Source organism: Balaenoptera borealis, assembly GCF_965194805.1.
Source record: "Balaenoptera borealis genome assembly, chromosome: 19".
Lineage (NCBI taxonomy): Eukaryota > Metazoa > Chordata > Mammalia > Artiodactyla > Balaenopteridae > Balaenoptera > Balaenoptera borealis.
Window position 1 is genome coordinate 16,789,603 of NC_138878.1, and position 6,303 is coordinate 16,795,905.

Sequence of the window (6,303 nt, forward strand, 5' to 3'; positions counted from 1 at the left end):
CTCCTCTCCAGCTCCTACAAAGCCCTCTGTGACACCCACAGAACAGGCACCTATCTTATGAAACGCAAGAGGCTATTTCTTCAGCAATCATGCTTTTCCTTGCCACTACTTTATAAATTTTCCACCATTGTTTCATGTCCGTGTCGTTCCCTCAGTCACTATAATTTTTTTTCAACTCCAACTCTGCAATGGGAAGCAAGAGAGGACTCCATAGACACAGTCACACCCATTTTTTACATCCAATACTCTGATCTGATGGTCTGATATGGAATTGGGAGGGTGCCAGAGCACCTACTCCCAGGAGCTTCTAATTTTGTACCAAGTCCTCCTGGCTTGGGAGCCAGAACTTCTAGCAAGAAATGGGTTCTTCTAGCAGAACAGGGAAACTCAGAGTAAGGGGCCTTAGGGATCATTTAGTCAAACGAGGGACTGAAGACTCCAGGTCACAGGGGGTCACATGTCTTGTCTGCAGCCACTTTCAAAGTTACTTCTGGTTGAGGGCTCTTTGCCTCAAAAGTTACTATTTTTTGGGTCAGGTACTGCACTAGGTATTTTCCATATATTATCTGATTTTTATGCCAGTCATATACAGAAAGGAAAGTTATCAGCCCCACTTTACAGATGAAGAAACAGGATTAGAGGGTTAAGTAACCTCCCAAGGTTACTCTGCTAAAAAAGGGGTAGAGCCAGTTTTTAAACATTCAGAGCTTGTGTTCTTGTTTAGTTTTACTGAAAAGGTAATACAGTACAAAAAAGTACATATTAAAAAAATAAGTCTAGGGACTTCCCTGGCGGTCAGTGGTTAAGACTTCGCCTTCCAATGCAGAGGGTGCGGGTTCGATCCCTGGTTGGGGAGCCAAGATCCCACATGCCTTGTGGCCAAAAAAACCAAAACATAAAACAGAAGCAGTATTGTAACAAATTCAATAAAGACTTTAAAAAAAAATAATAATAATAAGTCTCTCTTCTACCCCAGACTCCTACTTCCCCTTCTCAGAGGATATCATTCTTAATTTTGAGAAATATTCTAGGTATTTACAAGCATATATATATATGCATGTGCCTTTTTCCCCTTTCCCCCCTTTCTTTTAAAAAATTTATTTACTTCATTTATTTTTGGCTGCGTTGGGTCTTCGTTGCTGCGTGTGGGCTTTCTCTAGTTGCAGCGAGCAGGGGCTACTCTTCGTTGTGGTGCGTGGGCTTCTCATTATGGTGGCTTCTCTTGTTACGGAGCACGGGCTCTAGGCACTCGGGCTTCAGCAGTTGTGGCAGGTGGGCTCAGCAGTTGTGGCTCACGGGCTCTAGAGCACAGGCTCAGTAGTTGTGGCACACGGGCCTAGTTGCTCTGTGGCATGTGGGATCTTCCCGGACCAGGGCTCGAACCCGTGTCCCCTGCATTGGCAGGCGGATTCTTAACCACTGCGCCACTTCCCTTCCCTTTTTTAAAGCACAGGATTATATGCTACACCAGTGGTCCCCAACCTTTTTTTTTTTTTTTTTTTCCAAGTTTATTCTTCCATAGCTTGAGCTGTATTTTTAAATTTTATTTATTTATGTCTGTGTTGGGTCTTCGTTTCTGTGAGAGGTCTTTCTCTAGTTGCGGCAAGCGGGGGCCACTCTTCATCGCGGTGCGCGGGCCTCACTGTCGCGGCCTCTCTTGTTGCGGAGCACAGGCTCCAGACGCGCAGGCTCAGTAATTGTGGCTCACGGGCCCAGTTGCTCCGCGGCATGTGGGATCTTCCCAGACCACGGCTCGAACCCGTGTCCCCTGCATTGGCAGGCAGACTCTCAACCACTGCGCCACCAGGGAAGCCCCGTCCCCAACCTTTTTGACACCAGGGACTGGTTTCGTGGAAGACAATTTTTCCACAGGTTGGGGGGGATGGTTTTGGGATGATTCAAGTGCATTACATTTATTGTGCACTTTATTTCTATTATTATTACATTGTAATATATAATGAAATAATTATACAACTCACCATAACGCAGAATCAGTGGGAGGCTTGAGCTTGTTTTCACTTGCCACTCACTGATAGGGTTTTTTAAAATAAATTTATTTATTTATTTTTGGCTGCGTTGGGTCTTCGTTGCTGTGCGCGGGCTTTCTCTAGTTGTGGTGAGCGGGGGCTACCCTTCATTGCGGTGCACGGGCTTCTCATTGCAGTGGCTTCTCTTGTTGCGGAGCACGGGCTCTACGCACGCGGGCTTCAGTAGTTGCAGCATGTGGGCTCAGTAGTTGTGGCTCGCAGGCTCTAGAGCGCAGGCTCAGTAGTTGTGGCGCACAGGCCCAGTTGCTCTGCGGCATGTGGGATCTTCCTGGACCAGGGCTTGAACCCGTGTCCCCTGCATTGGCAGGTGGATTCTTAACCACTGCACCACCAGGGAAGCCCACTGATGGGGTTTTGATATGAGTCTGCAAGCAACTGATTTATTATGGTCTCTGTGAAGTCAAACCTCTCTGCTAATGATGATCTGTATTTTCAGCCGCTCCCCAGCCCTAGCATCACCTCCTTAGCTCCACCTCAGATCACTGGGCATTAGATTCTCATAAGGAGCGTGCAACCTAGGTCCCTCACATGCACAGTTCACAGCAGGGTTTGCGCTCCTATGAGAATCTAATGCCACCGCTGATGTGACAGGAGGCGGAGCTCAGGTGGTAATGCCAGCAATGGGGAGTGGCTGTAAATACAGATGAAGCTTCACTCGCTCGCCAGCCACTCACCTCCTGCTGTGCGGCCCGGTTCCTAACAGGCCATGGACCGCTACCGGAGGTTGGGGACCACTGTGCTACACTGTTATGTACCATGATTCCCCCCATACCCAACATATTTTGAAGATCTTTTGCTATTACAAATATTGCTGCAATAAACATTCTGATACCCAATCTTTGCAGACATGTACAAGTGTATCTGTAGGACAAATATCCAGAAATGGATTTCCTAGGTCAAAAGGTAATGCACACTGAAAATCTTGATAGCTAGGCCAGAGAAGTTGTAATAATTTATATTTTTACCTATCACTCTGAAAACTCCTATTTCCCCATATTCTCATAAGTGATATATATTGCAAACTCTTTATCTTGGCTAATTCAGGAAGTGAAAAATAGCATCTTGCTGTTTTAAATTTGCATCTTTTTAATAGATACATCAACTACTTGTATTTTTTTTCTGCTATGTGTAATCAAATTTTCCTTATTGATTTGTAAGAGCTCTCTGTATATGAAAAAGAAAGGTCCATTACCTATCATATGAATTGCAAATATTTTTTCCCTAGTTGGCACTTTTTCTTTGTGAAATTTTTTTTTCCAGTGAAGAAATTTACATATTTGATGTAGTTAAATTTATCAGTTTTTTTCCTTTATGGTTTCTGGGTTTTGTATTTCGCTTAGAAGAAATGGGGCCTACAATGTTAGCCACTACGCTATGCCGTGTTCTATTTATTAATAATGTGTAGCAAGTTGGGTTTGTTTCATCATATGTAAACATCTCTGACAATAATTGGTTCAAATGGATTTAAAAATTTTTTCTCTCACTACTTTGGAACTTCAAGAGTTGGCTGTATATTGAAGGCTGTGCCAGTGTGCAGTGTGTAATTTCAAAAAAGGAGGAAGATCAGAAAAAAAAGAAATAGGAGAATGGAGACATTCATTCTTTCACTTTTATGGCTTTTCATAAAAACAATGTAATAAATATATATAACAGCCTATATACTATAAACACTGACTACGTCTGCAAAAATACTGATTGCCTTCAGCAAGCGACACTGGGGAGACATGGGGGAGATTATATACCCTTTTGTACCATTCTATGAATATATAACCTATTAAAAAATAAATATGCTTTTTATTAAACTGAATTAACTACTAGACAAAGATTTTCCTAAGGCCATTTAATAGGTAAAAGAGATATAGAACCTGCCTTTAAAAAGGCTTACGCTCTGGTGGGGAGGATAAGTCACGTACGTAAGTGAGGACAATACAGAACAGGACACGGTACGTATCCTGAGAGCAGAGAGAGTGTATGAAGAGAGGTTCGAGCAAACAGAGGTCACATTTTAGGAAAAGGCAGTGAACTGAAGGTGGTGAACAGAATGCTGGGAAGCGGTTACTTCAATGGGTAACAAGTACACTTACATCTGTGATGTAGTTAAATTTATCAGTTTTGGGGGTGGCTCTTAGCCCCACAGTCCCCTAAGCATTCCACACAAGTACACTAGGTGTGTAGCATCACACGTCTTGGACTTGCTAAAGAATAGAGAGAGAGCTCTTTCCGTCGTTTGATATTCTCGAATAGCACAGGCACTGGGGATTGGATGGAGGAAGGTAGGGGACGGGGTACACAAAACCAGCTCCCCAGGTCACTGTCTGGTCTCCCTCTTGTTCCCTGGGCTCCAGCTGTGCGGGCCTTCTTCCTTTCCTTGTCTGAGCAAAGCTCCCCTTCCCAGCTGAAGGCCTTCGCAAAGGCTGTTTCCTCAGCCTGGAAGACATTTCGCTTCCTCTTCACCCTACAACTCCTACTTACCCTCAGCCTGAAATGCCACTTCCTCAGGGATGCCTCCCTAGCTCCCATCTAGGTAAGCTTTCCTACCCTGCCTATAGCTCTGTTTGTAGCCCCTATCACAATGGTAATTTAAATATTTATTGTGTAATTAAAAATACATTTTCCTCACTAGCTCACACGTACTATTGACACTGACACCACATCTTGCCTTGTTCACCCTGGTATAGTCCCAATGCCTCATATAGTGACTGGCACATGGCAGATACCTAAAAAATATTTATAAATGAAAGAAGGCATGCATGCATGCTATTCCTGGCCAGTTTCTTACTTGGTAAAAACTAAAACTTCTAAGAACATCCACTGAAACAATGTTGGGAAACCAGGGAATACATATGCATGTACCCGCTACAGAATACAAACTGCGTAATTTCGGGGACCCCACATATGAGTTCAACACGCTCACATTTGCATTTAAAATCAGCATGGCACAATATAAAGATGAACAGTAAAATCCATGCTAATAGTCTAACATTTAAAAGGTTCTCAACTTAGAACAACATTAATAGCAAATAATAAACACCTTGACAAGTGAAAGGAGGGAGACTGGAAGAAAGGAAAAAAACTCTATATTTAAAAACCTCAAACGGCACTTTTTCCTTGTTTTTCTGAACAAGGGACCCCACAATTTCATTTGGCACTGGGCCCCACATATTATGCACCTGGCCCTTCAGACAACTCTCCGTGCTCTTTGCCCAATGTCGCGGCATTAAGTGCCTGAATCCTATGGGCAAACCCCACAAAGATGCTGCCCCATCTCTGCTGTGCAGCTGTCTCCTGGGTTTTCTCCCAGATCTGCTGGGTCACACAGGAGTCAGGTCTCCAAGCGCAGGCGTCTGCCTCTGACTGTGCACTATGCCCGACTGCTCTTTCATAACCTAGCTTTCTCTTTCCTCAAGGCCAGCAGTGTGAAAAGGAGAGACGATTCTGGAAAGAGGATGGCTCCCCACAGCTACTGACTCATGATTACTCACTCACTCAGTAATCGTTATCAAGGGCCTACTTCATGCCCAGGCAGTGTGCTGGTGATAAAAAGGTGAATAATGCGCGAACCCTACCCTCTGGCAGCTACAGCCAGCGGGGAGGCAGACACGCACACCAGGCAGCGTGATCCTCAACCTAAGAGATAAGTGTAGGTGATTCTGCGGAAGCAAAGGAAGTGATTTCCGCCTGCAGAGGTGGATGGAGGAAGAATGTTTCCCTACCATGTGAAAGGGCCTTTGCCCTGACTTTTATCTGTAGCCAATGGGTGGCACCAAGGAGTGGCCTGGGGAAGTTTTACTGTCCCCTCACTCTCAAACCACCTCAAATAACTGCAGAGTCTAGGCAAACCCAGCACGCTTGTTATGTGAATAGAGCTTAAAGGCAAGGCTCCTAACACTCTCTCCAATAAACTACAGCCCAGTGTCTCTTCTATAGAAATTCTAGTGTTTCCACTGTTTATTACAAGGTCATCTTTTTTTTCTTCTTTTTCTAGAGGAATCTTTCACCTAGTCAGAAATATCTTAGAGATTTTTTGCTAGAGCATCCTAACATTCAAAGTAAGGTTAGCTTTCTTTTCCTTGTTAAAAAGGAAAGTTCTGGGGCTTCCCTGGCGGCGCAGTGGTTGAGAATCTGCCTGCCAATGCAGGGGACACAGGTTCGAGCCCTGGTCTGGGAAGATCCCACATGCCGCGGAGCGCCTGGGCCCGTGAGCCACAACTACTGAGCCTGCGCGTCTGGAGCCTGTGCTCCGCAACAAGAGAGG

At 44.6% G+C, this 6,303-nt stretch overlaps 2 protein-coding genes and 1 long non-coding RNA gene across 5 annotated transcripts in view; 1 reads left to right on the forward strand and 2 right to left on the reverse strand.

Moving 5' to 3' along the window:
- Positions 1–6,303, reverse strand: part of HAS3 (hyaluronan synthase 3) — a 229,423-nt gene that overhangs the window by 26,569 nt on the left and 196,551 nt on the right. The window lies entirely within an intron of this gene.
- Positions 1–6,303, reverse strand: part of TANGO6 (transport and golgi organization 6 homolog) — a 178,982-nt gene that overhangs the window by 1,117 nt on the left and 171,562 nt on the right. The gene's annotated exons all lie outside the window — the stretch shown is intronic.
- The window catches only part of LOC309617566, a 147,484-nt gene that overhangs the window by 364 nt on the left and 140,817 nt on the right, over positions 1–6,303 (forward strand). For 2 of the 3 annotated variants that reach the window (XR_014238047.1, XR_014238048.1), the window contains exon 1: positions 1,823–5,592. This is a non-coding gene — a long non-coding RNA (uncharacterized lncRNA). Of the gene's footprint in view, positions 1–1,822; positions 5,593–6,303 lie in introns of those variants that run through there. The other variant, XR_014238046.1, reaches the window with a different exon arrangement.